The sequence below is a fragment of the Rana temporaria genome, chromosome 7 (assembly GCF_905171775.1).
Source record: "Rana temporaria chromosome 7, aRanTem1.1, whole genome shotgun sequence".
NCBI lineage: Eukaryota > Metazoa > Chordata > Amphibia > Anura > Ranidae > Rana > Rana temporaria.
Genome location: NC_053495.1, coordinates 204078451 through 204098151, shown reverse-complemented (window position 1 = coordinate 204098151; position 19701 = coordinate 204078451).

Genomic DNA, 19701 nt, shown 5'->3' with positions numbered 1-19701 from the left:
CCTGCACAACTGTGTGTAAGGCTGAAGGGCAAGCTGAAGGTCATTCTTGGGAGGACTTGCCCTTTAAGAGGGGGCTTTCTCTAAGCCACCCTACACCTTCACAGCCCCTGGCAAAGGTCTCCACTCTTGTTTTTGGCGGGGTTTTTTTCTGTTCTCCGTACAGTAGCGCTTCCACGTCTTTCTCCATAAATTCTCCGGTTATGTAAGTGTCCGCGGCTGGAAAACATGACACAAGCTTTACATCTCCAAGTCTGTTTTCAGATTATAAAGTTCATCTTGATCTCACTTCGGGGATTTGCGTTCGCAGAGCGATGATGTGATTGTTGCTGTAAGGAATCTGAAGTTTAATAAGCTGATGTTTTCCTCGTCCTCCCGCTCGGTAACGAGACATCTGGACTGAGTTTGATAGCGAGCCCTCCACGCAGCGCAACGCAGCTGAAAAGTATTAGCCCTCCACGCAGCGCACCGCACCGCACCTGAAAAGTATTAGCCCTCCACGCACCGCACCGCACCTGAAAAGTATTAGCCCTCCACGCCACAGATAAAAAAAAAAATCGCCTTTCGCAGAAAAGCCAACGTGCGACAATGTAACCGGAGAGGTGACATTTAAGACCTCGGAGTGCCTGGAAATGCGGCGCTCGGCGGGGAATACGGGGCGCACAGCTAAAACCCAGGCGGGGTCTAATTTCAGCTCAATGTCTATAGATCTTACTTATGGATACAATGTATCTCCATTGAGGGTATCCAAACCGCTCAGCTACCGGACTAAAACCGAGGAGGAAAATGAAAAGTCCTTTAACCCCTTCCCAGGGTCTTAAAGCGCAACTTCAGTCATTTAAGAATATATATCGGCCTAAACTGAGGAGATTTTTTTTTTACTTTTAGGAATACTTATTATAGCAAAAAGTAAAAAATATTGGTATTTTTTTCTAAATTGTCGCTCTTTTTTTGTTTATAGCGCAAAAAAAATAAAAAAAACGCAGAGGTGATCAAATACCACCAAAAGAAAGCTCTATTTTTAGGAAAAAAATTTGTTTGGGTGCCACATCGAATGAGTGCTCTGGTCAGGAAGGGGGTAAAATCTTCCGGGGCTATTGCGGTTAGGGGCACAGGGGTGCCGCCCCCCTAGTTTGCATGCAGGGTTGCATGCAGGGAGCCGGCCTAATAAGTTTCTATTTTTTTTACCACATAATTAGAGCCTGAGGCTCTAATTGCCTTTAAAAAAAAGGTTATGCTTGGGGTGCAGAGCGCTGCGCCCTGAACCCACCCACTTGTGACAAAAGCCAATCAATATCCGCTATAGTCTTCCGGCTTCTCCTCCCAGCCAATCAGGACAGGAGGTGGATGGGGGTGGGCCAGGACGAGAAGCTGAGTGTCACGTACCTGGTGGAGATCGAGCAGTAGAGGGGGCTTCTCTTGCACCTCCTATCCAATGCCCCTGGTAGAGATGACAGGGAGTGAAGGACACAGAGTGGAACAAGGGCCGATGTAGTAGATGGCTCCGGCTGGGCCTTGGCAGAGACCTGATGGCTGGAGATCACTGGGTAGGTACTGAAGACAGGAACTTTGTGTTGCTGGAACAGCAGGTGGAGGCTTAGCCGGAAACGGAAGCCAGGGGGTCATCAACAGCCGAGCAGAGCAGGTACGAGACGTGAGGCAACACTAGTCAAGGTCACAGGTAGGCAGGCGGAGATCCAAGACAGGTACAGATGAAGCCGGGTCAGACACAAGGAACAGGAACAGGTTGTTACCCAGGTTTCTCTTACACAGAGGATTCAAAACAAAGATACGACGCAGGAATTTTGAAATTACTTTTAAGTAATTTCTTTGTGGATCTACCTCTTTGTTGGGAAAGAGAATTCAGCAATAATTTTATTTTGTGCATATTTGTGAGACGTGGATCCTGAGTCTTTCGTGAAACGCGTAGCTCCCAGGTGTCAATACAATAATTTTGACCCAATGATCTTTATGTTTTTAGATATGATTTTTGTCTTATAAGCATTTTATATCTTAATATGCAATAAAAGCTTGATGTTTTTAATTTTCTGTGCCCCCAATAGAAGTGAAAGGATGTTTTTTTTTTTTTTATATGGTCTACTGGGAACTAAATATGTTATTAATCTTTCACAAACAGAGCATCTCCTTATTAGTGTTGAGCGGAATACGCCATATTCGATTTCGCGATATATCACGAATATATAGACGAATATTCGTGAAATATTCGCTAAAATCGAATATTCGTGATATTTTATACAAAATTTTTTTTTGACAACTGTGGTAGGAGAACTCTGATTGGCTCTGATGCAAAAGAAGGGCAGAGAAAGTATTCGCGAATATTCGGAAATCGAATATTGGTGATATTTTATCGAAATTTCGCTAATGCGAATGCGAAATTGATGGCGGGATTTTGACAAATGTGGTAGGAGAACTCTGATTGGCTCTGATCCAAAAGAAGGGCGGAGAAAGTATTTGCGAATATTCGTAAATCGAATATTCGCGATTGCGAATATTCGGCAACATAAAAGGATCGCCTCAGCTTAGCTACTCGGCCCAGGGTCTCTAATCATACCAGCAATGCTTTTAGACGTCGATAGGATGTGATCTGTTTTAAAAATAAATTTGAAAAAATACGAATATTCGGAATAGCGAATTTTGGCCGCGAAATTCGAGTTATTCGCGAATGTTCGAATATGCCATATTCGTAACGAATATTCGAAATGCGAATATTCGTGAGCAACACTACTCCTTATAAATTTAAAATGTTATTTTTTACCTTTTAAAAGAAGGTAATGTGTTCCTACAACATTTCCAATGGTTTTTCAGCACTGATAATTTAAAAAAAACTATTCGGGATGTTATGACAACCTCGCGGTCAAGGGCGGCCATGCTTTTATTTGGATAGTGCCAAGGCAAGAAAAACCTTTCCCTCAGAACAAAGGGAGTTTTTTTTTTAATACCTTTTATAGAGTCTAAAGACTATGGGTCAGATCCACTTAGATCTGCGCCTGGGCGCAGCGTATGTCAGATACGCTACGCTGCTGTAACTTACTTTGGCTTAGTTTGAATCCTCAACGAATTTGCGGCGTAAGTTACGGCGGCGTAGTGTATCTATCGCGGCGCAAGGGCGTGGAATTCAAATGCGGCGGGTAGGGGGCGTGTTTCATTTAAATGAAGCGCGTCCCCTCGCCGAACGAACTTCGCATGTGCCGTCCCTAAAGTTTCCCGCCGTGCATTGCGCTAAATGACGTCGCAAGGACGTCCTTGGTTTTGACGTGAACGTAAATGGCGTCCAGCCCCATTCACGGACGACTTACGCAAACGACGTAAAATTTTCAAAACGGAACGACGGCCATACTTAACATTGAGTACGCCACCATATAGCAGCTTTAACTATACGCTGGAAAAAGGCGAACGGAAACGACATAAAAAAATGCGACTGCCGCTCGTACGTTCGTGGATCGTCAGAAATAGCTAATTTGCATACTCGACGCGGATTACAACGGGAACGCCACCCAGCGGACGCTGACAAATTACATCTAAGATCCGAAGGTGTACGAAGACGTACGCCTCTCGGATCTAGCCGAGATGCCGTCGTATCTTGTTTTGAGGATTCAAAACAAAGATACGACGCAGGAATTTTGAAATTACGCCGGCGTATCTATTAATTTCTTTGTGGATCTACCTCTTTGTTGGGAAAGAGAATTCAGCAATAAATGGAAAACAATATTATTTTGTGCATATTTGTGAGACGTGGATCCTGAGTCTTTCGTGAAACGCGTAGCTCCCAGGTGTCAATACAATCATTTTGACCCAATGATCTTGATGTTTTTAGATATGATTTTTGTTTTATATGCATTTTAAATTTCAATATGCAATAAAAGCTTGAAATTTTACATTTTGTGTGCCCCCAATAGAAGTGAAAAGGTGTGGGGTATGTTTTTTTTTTTTTTCATATGGTCTACCGGGAAATAAATATGTAATAAATCTGTCAGGGTTTTGTTCACCTGCTGGTGGCACTGGGGTTCACTTTGCAAATGGCTGCAGTTCCAGTGTCCACCAGCAGGTGTCTCCCAGAAGCCAGCAGGTTCTGATCAGCCACACCTGGCTTCAGCTGCCAGGTGGATATTTAAGGCTGCTCCTCCCTTCCCCCAGGGCGTCACTATCCTGTCTGCTTGCCTCCTTGCATCCAGCCTGTGCCTGATAACTTTCCTGAACCTTCCTGTGTCCTTATCCGTCCTGCACCCTTCTACCTTGTTCCATGCTCTTGTTCCCAGTCGTGTTTCCCCTCCTTGCATCCCTATTACCTTGTCCCTTATGTTGTAGATATTGTATATAGATAGCAGCTAGGTTCATTAGTTATTATTGTTCTTGTTTGCTGGAGTGTTTTTTTTTTCTACTGGTTGCTGTGTATGTTTATTGGTGTGTGTTTACTGTAAATAAATATCACTTTAACTAGATGCCGACCAGCTGCCGCAGTTCTACGGTGGCAGGTCGGCTCTCCTGCACGAGACCCCGTAGCTCTACTTCGGCTCTCGACGCAGCCCCCGATCGCTCCTGACTCCCGCGTGCGTGGCTGGCGGGAGCGATCACCGCCGGGCACCCGCGATTGCTCGTTACTGAGCGGGGACCGGGAGCTGTGTGTGTAAACACACAGCTCCCGGTCCTGTCAGGGGAGAAATGCTGATCTTCTGTTCATACAATGTATGAACAGTGATCAGTCATTTCCCCTAGTGAGTCCACCCCCCCTACAGTTAGAACACACCCAGGTAACACACTTAACCCCTTCCCCGCCCCCTAGTGTTAACCCCTTCACTGCCAGTGGCATTTTTATAGTAATCAATGCATTTTTATAGCACTGATCGCTATAAAAATGCCAATGGTCTCAAAAATGTGTCAAAAGTGCCTGAAGTGTCCGCCATATTGTCGCAGTACCGAAATAAAAATCACAGGTCGCCGCCATTACTAGTAAACCAATCAATAAACGCTTATTGTGTTTTTTTTTGTTTTTTTTTACGAAAAATATATAGAAGAATACGTATCGGCCTAAACTGAGGAAAAAAAAATGTTTTTTTATATATTTTTGGGGGATATTTATTATGGTAAAAAGTAAAAAATATTATTTTTTTTCAAAATTGTCACTCTATTTTTGTTTATAGCGCAAAAACTAAAAACCGCAGAGGTGATCAAATACCACCAAAAGAAAGCTCTATTTGTGGGGAAAAAAGGACGCCAATTTTGTTTGGGAGCCGCGTCGCACGTCCGCGCAATTGTCAGTTAAATTGTCAGTTAAAGCGATGCAGTGCCGACTCGCAAAAAGTGCTCTGGTCTTTGACCAGCAATATGGTCCGGGGCTGAAGTGGTTAAGGATAAATACGTTGCTTGGTCTCAGTTCCTTTGTGTAGCTACGTGTCTGTTGGTCTTAGACGCTGATCCCTGACAAAACAGAGCATCTCCTTATAATTTTAAAATATTATTTTCAAAAGAAGGTTATTTGTTCCAATGGTTTTCCAGCACTGGTAATTTTAAAAAAAAAAGCTATTCGGGATATTATGACAACCTGGCGGTCAAGGGCGGCCATGCTTTTATTTGGATAGTGCCAAGGCAAGAAAAACCTTTTCCCTCAGAACAAAGGGAGGCTTTTTCTGAGCTTCAGCCTTATCTGTCAGGAAAACCAGGCAAATATTTTATGAAGTTGGAAAAGCTTATTTGGAGGACCTGAAAGGACCTCGTCTATCCATCATTGTCATCCGTAATCGCGGCTAAGAGCCGAACTTGAAGTCTGTAGCTTGTCAGCCTCACGGAGAGATGTGGAGGTGATAGGAGAGAGCGCGGTGATTGAGTTCTCAGAAGCGTGATATACAATACTCTCCGAGAAGATGGGGTTTCCACCGTCCTGAAACTTGTATGTCGTATGAAACGCCTAAATTGCCGATTATACCGGGGGGCGCCCGGGCCCAACCCAGTCCTGTCGAAGTTGCAGGTGATTTCCATAAAGGAAATAGAAGACCTCCTTTTAGACGATGGAATATTTTAAATAGGAGATTCCACAAGTGCATCCATTTTGACATTCAGTTTGGTATTTTTAGATTAGTTTGTTACTAACTGGAACACGTTCTTGGCCAAAACGAAACTCTACTTTTTCTTATGAGTGATTGGTTCACTTGTTGATGTGCTACCTGTGTTTGGCTGGTCCTGCTGCATGTTTTTGGCTGTTTCCAATGATGAATGTACCGGATTTTCTTTTTCTTTTCTGATAAATTTTTATCAAGAAATCTAAGTTCACTGTTACAAATGGAGAAACAGCCTTCAGGCCTCGTACAGACGAGCGGACGGTCCGATGAAAACGGTCCGGCGGACCGTTTTCATCGGCAGGGCCGATCCTAGGCAGGGTGCGCGGGGTGCTCCGCACCCAGGCGCCACAGAGGTGGGGGCGCCAAAGTGCTCCCCTCCCTCCTCCTTGTCCAGAGGCGGAGCGCATGTAGTGGGTGCTGCGGTTCCCCATCCCGCTTGCTCTCTCCACTGGCAACTGACAAGAGCACATACCTCCCACTGTCCCCAGATTCCGGGTTGGGTACCACACGTTCCGGTACTAGGCTCCACTAATTAATTCTGTCTGGTGCGCGTGGAGCAGTCTCCTGTCTGCCCTGCCCCCTCCCATAGGCGGTGTGATGAGAGGCGTTGGCCAGAGCTGCTGCTAATCATCCCGTGCACTCCCAGAAATGCTCCCCGAGTGCCACCCTCCTAGTAACCAAAGATGCCATGTATGCCCAAGCCCCCCTGTAATGTGCTTCTGCTCCCAGCGCGCCCGAGCTACAGGGATCTATTGGACAAGTACTGATCTATGGGGACACCTGACGTGGGAGGCTCTGATGGGGGACACCTGCTGGGGACGACTGCCGTGGGGGGCTCTGATGGGGGACACATTTGTAAAGGGGAGGAGTTAGTAAGATGACCACGCCCATGTAGGGGCGCCAGCAATATTTCTGCACCCAGGTGTCTGTGACCCTAGGATCGGCCCTGTTCATCGGACATGTCCGCTCGGAGATTTCGGTCTGATGGCTGTACACACCATCAAACCGAAATCCCCGCGGACAGACAGCGCGGTGACGTGGCGGTGACGTTGACGCCGTCACGTCACCAAACCAGGAAGTAAAATACTTCCACGCATGCGTCGAATCCACGCTGGCAGGAGAGAGGACCGAGGACACGGCTGGCAGGAGAGAGGACAGGGGTCACGGCTGGCAGGAGAGAGGACAGGGGTCACGGCTGGCAGGAGAGAGGACAGGGGTCACCGCTGGCAGGAGAGAGGACAGGGGTCACCGCTGGCAGGAGAGAGGACAGGGGTCCCCGCAGGCAGGAGAGAGGACATGGGTCACCGCAGGACATGGCTCACGGCTGGCATGGGAGAGGACAGGGGAGGAGATCGGATCTTGCTGCCTCTGGTCAAGCTGTGTACTGTGCAGGGATGGGAGACTACTGGCACAACATCAGGCGTAGGTGGATGTCTTTGGGGGAGCACAACTGAAATCTGTCGGAGGCACAACCCACTCAAGCACCCCCCTACATCCGGCCATGATATGAACAGGTTCTGTTGGCAAATGCCAGATTTGCCAGGTTGGCACTGACAGTTAATGAGCGATTATGAGACCCATTAAATGTGACAGGTGAAGAGAGATCAAAAACGAGAGAATAAAAGTGGCGTACTAGGAGACGTCCCATCTCCCATCAGCGGCAACTGATCGATGACATGACCTCACTTTTGCAAGTGACAGTTGATAAGAAATTACACGACACTTTACAAGTGGCAGTTGACGAGAGATAACGCGTCAATATTCCTCGACGTTGATAGCAGAAGCACTCAAGAAAAGAACTTCAGTCTGAATTTCGTAAACCGTATTCATACCGTTCTTTAAAAACGACCTTTTACAACCAATCGGGAAATTTTCTTTTTGGAACCCAAACCTCGATCTCTCCGCCTGCCTTTGTCTCATTTCAATCTGCAGTGGGGTGGATTCAGGTACGACTTGCGCCCTCTTACGGAGGCGCAGCGTACCGTTTTAACGCTGCGCCTCCGTAAATTACCTGCGCTACGCTTCATTCATGAAGCAGTAGCTCCGTAATTTGCGTGGGCGCTCCCTAAAACTGCCCGGCGTAAGGGCGCGTAATTTAAATGATCCCGTAGGGGGCGTGGATCATTTAAATTAGGCGCGTTCCCGCGCCGAACGTAGTGCGCATGCTCCGTCGGGAAACTTTCCCGACGTGCATTGCGGCAAATGACGTCGCAAGGACGTCGTTTGCTTCAACGTGAACGTAAATGTCGTCCAGCGCCATTCACGATTCACTTACGCAAACAACGTAATTTTCAAACATCGCGACGCGGGAACGACGGGTATACTTAGCATTGGCTGCCCCTGCTAAATAGCAGGAGCAGCCTTACGCGGAACCCGACGAACATAAACGACGTAAAATGCGTACGCAGGGCGCGCGTAGGTTTGTGAATCGGCGTGAGTATGCAATTTGCATACTCTACGCTGACCACTACGGGAACGCCACCTAGCGGCCATCGTAAGAATGCAGCCTGCGATACGACGGCATAAGAGCCTTATGCCAGTCATATCTTAGGCTGCAGTCGGCGTAACGAGCTTCCTGAATACAGAAAAGTCGTTACGCCGGCGCAACTAAGCAATTGCGCTGCGTAACTGTGGTTACGCAGACGCAATTGCTTACTGAATCCACCCCAATGTGATTACAGAAGACCACAAGATTAAATAATTCCACAGCCGATTAAAAATAATGTACTTCTGTTATTCCAAGAGGAAATGATATAAAAGTAGCGACAGAGCAAAAAAAAGAGCTTAGTGGCCGACCGTGGAAAGCTGGCAAATTGCACCCAATTCAGCGGTGGACACGGCCTGTAAAAACGATTTAGTGGATATACAAGGCCATGATGGCAATGGCAGTTGTACCAACATGCCGGGGTCGTTTACCTGGCCAATAACAGCAAAGACCTGGCGGCTCTCCTAATTCCAGGTCTGCAAGGGGTTTGCCTTTGCTGTGTTCGGCCAGTCAGCTGTTGACAGCTGTTTCCTAAAAGCCAGATCAGCTTCCCGTGTGCGCAGTGTTTTTTAGCATCTCGGGAACATTTTTGCATGTGAACTTTTCCAGTTTCTAGATGGATTATTATTATAATGTAGAGCTCCGTGTTCCGGCTTGCAGATCCAGTGCTAATACTATGGAAGTTCATGGCCAACATTTATCGGTACCAGGCCCGGGCTGGCCATAGGGCATACTGGGCATATGCGGCCCGCCCCGGCCCACGGGCCGCATGTCACGTCTCCCCCCAGTGTAACATGCAGGGGGTCCAGAACTGTTAGGGGGGTGTCTGTGTAACAAACTGTGGGGGGCTGTGTAATGTAAAGGTGCAAGGTGCTGTGTAATGTAAAGGGGTCCAGAGGTGCAGGGTGCTGTGTAATGTAAAGGGGCCCAGAGGTGCAAGGTGCTGTGTAATGTAAAGGGGTCCAGAGGTGCAGGGTGCTGTGTAATGTAAAGGGGCCCAGAGGTGCAAGGTGCTGTGTAATGTAAAGGGGTCCAGAGGTGCGGTGCTATGTAATGTAAAAGGTTCAGGGTGCTGTGTAATGTAAAGGGGTCCAGAGGTACAAGGTGCTGGAACCCCACATCCCATCATTAACCGCCGCCGCAAAGCGCCACCGCCGTGCCCCCCCCAGGCTGCTCAGTCTAAAATGCCCAGGCCTATTTTTTGTCCCAGTCCGTGCCTGATAGGTACAGTGGAACCTCGGTTTAAGAGTACCTTGGTTTGAGAGCGTTTTGGTTTGCGAGCATAATTCGTTACAGAAACATGCTTGTAATCCAAAGCACTTGTATATCAAAGCATTTTTTTTTTTACAGGGTATAAAAGAGAATTGAGGCGCCTCTAATGCCCTGTACACACGATCGGTCCATCCGATGTGCACGGTCTGATGGACCGTTTTCATTGGTTAACCGATGAAGCCGACTGATGGTCAGTCGTGCCTACACACCATCGGTTAAAAAAACGATTGTGTCAGAACGCGGTGACGTAAAACACAACGACGTGCTGAAAAAACTAAGTTCAATGCTTCCGAGCATGCGTCGACTTGATTCTGACCATGCGTGGATTTAAAACAAGATTGCTTTTTTTTAACCTATGGATAAATAACCTATGGCGCCCACACACGATCGGTTTGGTCCGATGAAAATGGTCCATCAGACCGTTCTCATCGGTTTGACCGATCGTGTGTACGCGGCATAAGTGTAGCAATAAGTTGGTAAATGTTGTACCTTCATTAAATGTAACCATATTGCTACACTGATGGACCGTTTTCATCGGTCAAAACCGATCGCGTGTGGGGCGCCATCGGTTAGTTAACCATCGGCTAAAAAAAAAGCCAACTTTTTTTAAAATTAACCGATGGATACCTAACCGATAGGACAAAATCGATCGTTAGTAGGCACGTCCATCGGTTAAAAATCCATGCATGCTCAGAATCAAGTCGACGCAAGCTTGGAAGCATTGAACTTCGTTTTTTTCAGCACGTCGTTGTGTTTTACGTCACCGCGTTCTGACACGATCGTTTTTTTTAACCGATGGTGTGTGGGCGCGACGGACCATCAGTCAGCTTCATCGGTTAACCGATGAAAACGGTCCATCAGACCGTTCTCATCGGATGGACCGATCGTGTGTACGCGGCATTAGAGGCGCCTCTCTTCTCTTTTATACTCAGTTGTGACATGACGCTACTCTTATATCAAGACATCGCTTGTATATCAAGGCAAAATTTATTAAAAATTTACCTTGTCTTGCAAAACGCTCTCAAACCAAGTTACTCTCAAACCAAGGTTTTACTGTACTCAAATTTTGCCCCTTATTCTCCAGGGGGTTCTAAGTAATTTTCTAGCAAAAAAAAAATAAAAAATGTTTTTAACTTGTAAACACCCAAACTCAGAAAGAGGCTCGGGACTGTAGTGGGTAGTGTATATATATATATATATATATATATATATATATATATATATATACAGGACCGCCATCGGGAATTATGGGGCCCCTTACACAGCTTCAGGCATGGGTCCCCTGGAGCAGAGAACCGGGGGGGTGCTCTGCCGCCTGAAATTGAGAAGCGAAATAGAAAGAAGAAATAAAGAAAAATATATATAAAAAAAGGGGGGTAGCCATCCGGGGGCCCTGGGGACCTCTGGGCCCTTTAATAAAAATGAAATAAATATATATATATATATGTACAAATTATTATTATTTTTATTATAAAAAGAAATTACAAAAAAAGGGGGTTGCCATCCAGGACCTCTGGGCCCTTTAATAAAAAATGAAATAAATATGTATATGTACAAATTATTATTTTTTTTTATAAAAAAAATTACAAAAAAAGGGGGTTGCCATCCAGGGCCCTGGGGACCTCTGGTCCCTTTAATAAAAAAATAAAAAATAAATATATATAAATAAAAAAATAAACATTTATAAAAAATAAAAAAGGGGGTTTGCCACATGGGGCCCTGGGGACCTCTGAGCCCTTTAATAAAAAATGAAATAAATATGTATATGTACAAATTATTATTTTTTTTTATAAAAAGAAATTACAAAAAAAGGGGGTTGCCATCCGGGACCTCTGGGCCCTTTAATAATAATAATAATAATAATAATAATAAAAAGAAACCTCTGGGCCCTTTAATAAAAAAAAAATATATATATATATATAAAAAAATATAACATAAACATTTATAAAAAAAAGGGGGGTTGCCATCCAGGGCCCTGGGGACCTCTGGTCCCTTTAATAAAAAAATAAAAAAAAAATATATATAAATAAAAAAATAAACATTTAGAAAAAATAAAAAAGCGGGTTTGCCACATGGGGCCCTGGGGACATCCGAGCCCTTTAATAAAAAATATATATATATATGTATATATAAAAAAAAAAAAAAAAAGAAATAAAATAATATAAAAAAAATATTTTTTTTATAAAAAAAAGGGGGGTTGCCATCCGGGGCCCTGGGGACCTCTGGGCCCTTTAATAATAATAATAATAATAATAATAATAATAATAATAATAATAAATAAATAAATATAAATAAATAAATAAATATATATATATATATATATATATATATATATAAAAATATATATATTAAAAAAGGGGGGTTGTCATCTGGGACCCTGGGGATCTCCGGGCCCCCCGTACCCCTAAAAAAATGGCCCTTTAATAAAAAATAAAATATAAATATAATATATTATAAATAAATATATTAGAATTTTTTTTTTTTTATAAAAATAAATAAAAAAAAGGGGAGTTGCCATCTGGGGCCCTGTGGGCCTCCGGACTCCTTACAGGTGTACTGTCTGTACCCCCCTGATGGCGGCCCTGTATATAAATATACAGTATGTTAACAGTGCATTTGACTCTTTGCCCGGAGTTGAGTAAAGCTGTTTTTTTCCAGAACGTGTAATAATGGAAGACATTGATCACATTGCTGTACATATTTGAACCCTCAGTGGAAATCTGAGATTATTTTAGCAATTCTCCATCGTGTTCGTCAGAATAAGGCCCCCTGATAGGTCTCTTTGAAGAAGAAGGCCATTTTCCTCGGAACTGGAAAATCTCCGCCTTATGAAAAGCTCACTCGTCAACGTCTGCACTTCGTCCCGCTCCGAGCTCGGAATCTACTTAGGGCCCGGCCAGGGCCTGTTTGGTATTAAACTCTCCGCTCTCCAAATTGAATCCCACTTGTCAGCCCCCACAATGCACACCTACATGAGCGATGTTATGTTTACTATCACCCAATGTCGAATGTAAGGAAACAGAAAGGGGGTCGGGAGGGTCAAGTGCGTAATTCTAAACTTCGCTGTAAAAGGCAACACAAGTAAGAATTACGGGAAGGAGATCCCCGTCTCCGGGCACTTTAGGCCTCATTTGCAAACATGGGCCAAATCCAAAAGGGAATTAAACGTGAGAAAAAAAAAAATGACCCGGCAAACTGTTACTTTGTAAATAAATGAATCCATTACTTACTTGTATGGCTGGAGGAAAATGTTCTTTTTTTTGTGTGTGTGACAGGGATCAATTTAAGGGCACGCTTCATTGTTGTGACATCACCGCACGTGTTATAAATTATGCCATGAATTGCTTTCCCTATAGATTGCGGCGCAGGCATTGCATGTGACTTGGGTAATGTGTGTTACATGTTTCGAAGCAACGGTATCTAACGTAAAAAAAAAAAAACATAACAGCTAAGGGGCAGATCCACGAAGCAGTTACGCTGGCGTATCTATTGATACGCTGCGTAACTTCTATTTTGCTCCGGCGTATCTTTGTTTTGTATTCACAAAACAAGATACGCCTGAAGCTGTGCTAGATCCGACTGGCGTACGTCTTAGTACGCCGTCGGATCTAGGGTGCATATTTCCGCTGGCCGCTAGGTGGCGTTTCCGTCGATTTCCGCGTTGAGTATGCAAATTAGCTAGATACGGCGATCCACGAACGTACGTCCGGCCGGCGCATTTTTTTTTTACGTCGTTTCCGTAAGGCTTTTTTCGGCGTATAGTTACCCCTGCTACATGAGGCGTATCCTATGTTAAAGCGGAGCTCCACCCTAAAGTGGAACTCGCGCTGATTGGAACCCTCCCCCCCTCCGGTGTCACATTTGACACCTTTCAGGGGGAGGGGGGTGCAGATACCTGTCTAAAGACAGGTATCTGCACCCACTTCCGGTCCAGCATTCACGGGCAAAAGACGGGCATTGCGTCACATCCCGTCGCCCCCCCCCGTTGTGTGCTGGGAACACTCGGCTCCCAGCACACAGCGGGAGCCAATCGGCGGGCGCAGCGCGACTCCCGCATGCGCCGTAGGGAACCGGGCAGTGAAGCCGGAGCGCTTCACTTCCTGGTTCCCTCACATTGGATGGCGGGGGGAGCAGCAGGGTGACGAGCGATCGCTCGTCCTCTGCTGCGGACGGCGCTGGACTCCAGGACAGGTAAGTGTCCTAATATTAAAAGTCAGCAGCTGCAGTATTTGTAGCTGCTGGCTTTTAATATTTTTTTTTGGCCGGACATCCGCTTTAAGTATGGCCAATGTTCCCGCGTCGAATTTAAAAAAATTTAACGTTGTTTGCGTAAGTCGTTCGCGAATAGGGCTTTGTGTAGAATGACGTTCACGTCGTAAGCATTGGCTTGTTGCGGGTTAATTTCGAGCATGCGCACTGGGATACCCCCACGGACGGTGCATGTGCCGTTAAAAAAAAACTGTCATTTACGTCGGGTCACAACGTATTAACATAAAACACGCCCACATCACATACATTTGAATTGCGCGCCCTTACACCGGGAGATTTACGCTACGCCGCCGTAACTTTAGAGGCAAGTGCTTTTTTAATACAGCACTTGCCTCTCAAAGTTGCGGCGGCGTAGCGTTACTAGGATACGCTGTGCCTGCATAAAAATACGTTCCTCTACGTTTTTTTCCCCCTCGTTAAAGCCTACACACGACCGTTTTTCACGACGTGAAAAAGAACGACGTGAAAACTGACGATAAAAAATAGAGCAGGTTCTAAAAAAAATCTCGTTGCTCTGGAGCCTACACACGCCCATTTTTCAATCAATTTTTTTTTTTTACAAAATTCTCGTCATGAAAAACGGACGTGTGTACGCGACATCAGGCTCTAATAGGCTTCAAAAAATGGTGGGCTTGGTGTGCATAGCCCTGCAACCCCAAGCACACCCACTTGAATACCACCCAATGAATATTCGCTATTGTCTTCCTGATTCTCCTCCCGGCCAATCAGAAAGTGGGTCTTGAGACCCATCACCCGATTGGCCCGGAAGGAGATGTGAGCTGATTGGCCACCTAGTAGGAGGATGGAGGAGACACGCGGCAGGAGCCACCGTGATGCCGAGGAGGAGGAGACGCAGGAGAAGCCGCCGCCGCCCCCGGAGGAGCGCTGCCCGCGACCTAGATGGGTTAAGCACGGGGCTGGTGACCAACTGACTAGGGGGGGGGCTATGGGCAGACACGTACTGGGAAAAAAATAGGCCCGGGCATTTTAGACTGAGCAGCCCCGGGGGAGGGGGGGAGAGAAAGAAAGAAAAATAGAACAAAGAAAGATAGATGTAGATAGAAAGATAAAGATAGAAAGAAAGGAAGGTGGCTAGAAAGATAGATAGATAGATAGATAGATAGATAGATAGATAGACAGACAGACAGACAGACAGACAGACAGACAGAGTACTGATACGCCGGCGTACTTTCAAATTACCCGCGTCGTATCTTTAGTTTGAATCCTCAAACCAAGATACGACGGCTTCTGGCTTCGATCCGACAGGCGTATGGCTTCGTACGCCTTCGGATCGTAGGTGCAATACTTCGGCGCCCGCTGGGTGGAGTTTGCGTCGTTTTCCGCGTCGGGTATGCTAATTAGCCTTTTCCGGCGATCCACGAAGGTACGCGCGGCCGTCGCATTCTCTTACGTCGTCGCTAGTCGGCTTTTCCCGGCGTATAGTTAAAGCTGCTATTCTGTGGCGTACAGATAGACGTGCCATGTCAAAGTATGGCCGTCGTTCCCGCGTTGAATTTTTTTTTTTTTTTTTTTGCGTAAGTCGTCCGTGAATAGTAAAGGACGTAACTCACGTCTACGTTAAAAAAATTACGTACGTGCGACGTCATTTCGCGCAAAGCACGATGGGAAATTTCAAAACGGAGCATGCGCAGTACGTTCGGTGCGGGAACGCGCCTAATTTAAATGATTCACGCCCCCTACCCGGATCATTTGAATTAGGCGGGCTTGCGCCGGAGGGATTTACGCTACGCCGCCGCAACTTTACAGGCAAGTGCTTTGTGAAACAATCACTTGCCCGTAAAACGTGCGGCGGCGTAACGTAAATGCGATACGTTACGCTGCCGCATATGTACCTGAATCTGGCCCAAAAAAGGGAAGGAAGATAGATAAAGACAGATAGATATAGATATATATATCTCTCACTCTCTGGGGGATCTCTGCTATTAGGTAAACTGGACGTCCCCTCTCGGCCTGCAACCCCTTGGTACACCCCTGGGGAGACGTGACATGCGGCCCGCCGAGGGACGTTCACGGACTGCAACCGGCCCACGGGCCGCCACGGCCCACCAGGCATATGCCCTATGGCCAGTCCGGGCCTGGCTATGGGTGCATTGTTTGCCGCCTCCCCCCAAAAAATATACCAGGGGGGAGGCAGCAAAGAGAGGAAAGGGGAGACGAGAGTGAATGGGGAAAGGAGAGGGGAAGAGAAGAAGAGCAGATTGTAGAGCTACCCTGGCAAGGGGAGGTTCTTCTCATAGGAATGTGTTGAATATTACAATTCTGCTACTATTGTTTATTCACTTGTCTGCATCCTGTTAACAAATTACCGTTTACTGTAACTTTTGTTGATAAATGTCGAAAACAGTAGCAAATGCAAAAAAACTTTAATATTTAGCATGAAAAATGAAATCCTAAGCAAAGTAATAATAAAATTGGGGGTCACGGAACAGTACTGACGTGTCATAAATCACAATTAATATGAACAAGGTTATTTAAAGAACTGCAAATGCAACCACAAGTCAGCAGCGAATCCCCGGCCATTCCATGAGGATTATATGGTATCAGGCACAGCAGCTGTTCAAGCCAAAAGGAATTATTACCGGGATGCATTCAAAAGTTCATATATTATACCTTCAGAGACTATGAACTGGTACAGTTGTAATCTACAAACGGTTGTAGACATGTGCAGACTGGAATATTTTGTTTCGTTTTTTCGTTTGGAAAATAAATTTATTTAGTTACTCCCGAAAATCGTTTTGATTTATTTCGTTTTTCGTTGGGGAATAGCTTTCGTCCGAAAATCCAATAATACTTGGTTTCTGTGGAATGGTCAAAAGAATATTCGCCGGAACGTCGAATCTTAACGTCGAATCGTACATTTCCGCTCGAATATTCTGCCTACAAGAATTCTAATGTATGACTAGTAATAATGTCGAATCTATTTTCTCATAAATCGAAATCTATTCTCTGTAATGTCGAATCTATTATTTCTATAGTGTCGAATCTTTTCCCTATAATGTCGAATCTTTTCTCTATAATGTCGAATCTTTTCCATAATGTCGAATCTTTTCTCTATAATGTCGAATCTTTTCTCTATGATGTTGAATATTTTCCCTATAATGTCGAATCTCTCTATATAGAATTTTTACCGCAACGAAAACGAAAATAAAGCATTTTTTATGTCGGATCTTTCGGTTTTTGTTTCTTGCACTTTCGTTATCGTTTGTTAAAACGATAACGAAAAAAACAGATTTTCGGACGAAAATGCATTCTAACGAAAACGAATGCACATGTCTAAACGGTTGTAACTCCACCTTACTTCAGAAAGAAATCCTCTCCAGGTTAAATGTTTCCATGGTGCGTGACACTTAACTTAACGCCCGGTGCAAAAACAAAAAGGTGCACACAAAAGGTGAAAACACAAAAAAGTGCACATGGGGGGAGATTCACAAAGAGATACGACGGCGTATCTCCTGATACGCCGTCGTATCTCTGAGATCCGACTGTCGGATCTATGCGACTGATTCATAAGAATCAGGTTCCGCATAGATCTCCCTACGATTCCGACAGGTGTAAGTGACTTACACCGTCGGATCTTAGGCTGCAATCTTCCGCTGGCCGCTAGGTTAGCGTTTCGTGTTTAACTCGCGACGAATATGCAAATGAGGAGATACCCCGATTCAGAAACGAACGCCCGCCCGTCGCTTTTTTTTTACGTCGTTTGCGTTCGGCTTTTTCCGGCGGATAGTTACCCCTGCTATATGAGGGGTAGCTAATGTTAAGTATGGCCGTCGTTCCCGCGTCGAGTCTTGAATTTTTACGTCGTTTGCGTAAGTCGGTCGCGAATACGGATGGACGTCAGTTACGTTCACGCCGAAAACAATGACGTTCTAGCGACGTCATTTGGAGCATGCGCACTGGGAAAAATCGCGGCAGGCGCAGTAGGATCGGCGCGGGGACGCGCCTGATTTAAATAATACACTCCCCCTAGCCACGGAATTTGAATTCCGCCGGGGGAGTTACGATCCGCCGGCGCAAATTTCGAGGTAAGTGCTTTGTGAATACTGCACTCTCAAATTTGCGCTGGCGGATCGTAAATCAGATAGATTACGCAGATCTAAAGATCCGCTAATCTATGTGAATCTACCCCATGGTGTACACATGGTCCTCCTCCGAAGATAAAGGACCCTTACCCTGATCCCACGGGGGTTCAAGGCTCCTAACGGCGACTGAGGTACTCACTGGCACACCTGGCCAAAACCAGACGGGCCCCGTTCTCCTGGATAGTGGCGGCTGGAGTTTTTTGTTTGGGGGAGCGGCAAACAACTGAACCCCCCCATGCGGCAAATCAAAACACGCCCCCCCCCCCTCCCCCTGCTGTCTGTCGGTCGGTCCACCGCCACTTAACCCATCTAGGCAGCAGGCATCAGTGGGCATCCGAGGAGCAGCGGCAGGGATCGGGCATCCGATCACTGTGCTGTGATTCGTTTCAGCACAAGCTGATTTTTGGGAAGGGAGGGTGTCCCTGAATGGTAGTTTGGAAATGTGGTCACCCTATTTGCGTCCCAAGCCCACCCTGTTTTTAACCACTAGAGGGCCGCGCTATAGACGAAAGACGTCCACAGCGCGACTCTCAAGTGCCAAGTGGACGTCTTTAGACGTCCTGTTGTTGTGATTTCCCGTGCGCGCCGCTGGGGGCGCGCAGCGCGGAAACAACGTGCCCGGCGCATCGCTTGGGAACCAATGCGAGTGCCTGGCGGCCGTGATGTCCGCCAGGTACCCGCGATCGGCGGTGACAGCAGGGACGTGGAGCTCTGTGTGTAATGATGGGGTGTAAACACAGAGCTCCACGTCCTGTCAGAGGAGAGGAGACCGATCTGTGTCTCTTGTACATAGGGACACAGCATCGGTCACCTCCCCCAGTCACCCCCTCCCCCCACACAGTTAGAACACACCCAGGGAATACATTTAACCCCTTCCTCACCCCCTAGTGTTAACCCCTTCACTGCCAGTCACATTTATACAGTAATTAGTGCATTTTTATAGCACTGATCGCTGTATAAATGTGAATGGTCCCAAAATTGTGTCAAAAGTGTCCGATACGTCCGCCGCAATATCGCAGGCCTGACAAAAAAATCGCAGATCGCCGCCATTACTAGTAAAAAAAAAAAAAAAAAATCATAAATCTATCCCCTATTTTGTAGGCGCTATAACTTTTGCGCAAACCAATCAATATACGCTTATTGCGATTTTTTTAACAAAAATATGTAGAAGAATGCGTATCGGCCTAAACCGAGGGAAATTTTTATTTTTTTTAAAAAAAATTGGGATATTATTATAACAAAAAATAAAAAATATTGTGTTTCTTTTCAAAATTTTCAGTTTTTTTATGTTTATAGCGCAAAAAATAAAAACCACAGAGGTGATCAAATACCACCAAAAGAAAGCTCTATTTGTGGGAAAAAAATGATAAAAATATAATTTGGGTGCAGTGTTGTATGACCGCGCAATTGTCATTCAAAATGCGTCAGCGCTGAAAGCTGAAAATTGGTCTGGGCATGAAGGGGGTTTAAGTGCCCAGTAATGAAGTGGTTAAAGGCTAAT